The 851-nt window shown below is 39.6% G+C and overlaps 1 protein-coding gene across 2 annotated transcripts in view; it reads right to left on the bottom strand.

The window, feature by feature from the left end:
• pla2r1 (phospholipase A2 receptor 1) overlaps positions 1-851 on the bottom strand; it is a 25093-nt gene that overhangs the window by 17638 nt on the left and 6604 nt on the right. The gene's annotated exons all lie outside the window — the stretch shown is intronic.

Raw genomic sequence — 851 nt, 5'->3', positions numbered from 1 at the left:
TGTCAAAATAAAGCAAAATGCCAAAGTTTGCCAAAACTATATATATATAGTATATAGATATAAAGTATATATCTTCTTCTTCCTAAAAATAATACTCTTGTATTTAGACAACATTTAATGGTTTATAATCACAACACTTTGAGTTGACAGCCTAGTGGCTATGCGAGACTACACTTAAGGTACAGCAGTGCTAACATGCTTACAGTGCTAATATGATGATGCTGACTGAGTACTTTTTATCCATTTCACTGTCTGAAGCTGAGGCTGATGGAAATGTCATTTTGCAGGTATTTAGTAAATCAATAAATCAAGTATTGGACAAATCGAAATTCTGACCTGATGATGGCACAAGATTAGAAGTCAGGGGGTCACTAAACTCAAGAGAATGTATCCTCTACAGACCCAGAATATCTGTATTATATCAACAAAGTTAGCAGACTTCATCCTCTGGGGTTCATGCATATCTGTACAGAATTTCATGGTAATCTATCCGATATTTGCTGAGATATTTCTAGAGATAGAAATAGAGATTTTCTATGTGTTAGTATATGTGTGAAATTATGTGCAGTTGTGTGTGTCAGATTGTGTGGTGGCGGTGTTTTTACAAGTGGTGTCAATTTGCCCACCCACCTCCCTCCCCCTGCACCCCTATATCCCATCTACCCCCCATCCTCCCTATACTTGGGTTCCAGAGGCCTATACTAACATTAACGTGAAGACAAATTTCAAAGCTTTCTTTCAAACGAGAGTGTCTGGGGGCAGGGTGCCCCAGTAGCTTACCAGGTAGAGCACATACCACATATCAAGTCCTTATCGCAGCGGCCCAGGTTTGAGTCTAGCCCTGAGCCCTT

The sequence above is a fragment of the Morone saxatilis genome, unplaced genomic scaffold, assembly GCF_004916995.1.
Source record: "Morone saxatilis isolate NCDOM2014 unplaced genomic scaffold, NCSU_SB_2.0 Contig11, whole genome shotgun sequence".
In the NCBI taxonomy this organism is placed as follows: domain Eukaryota; kingdom Metazoa; phylum Chordata; class Actinopteri; family Moronidae; genus Morone; species Morone saxatilis.
Note: the sequence above shows the minus strand (reverse complement) of the source record. Positions and strands in the feature narration are given on the sequence as shown.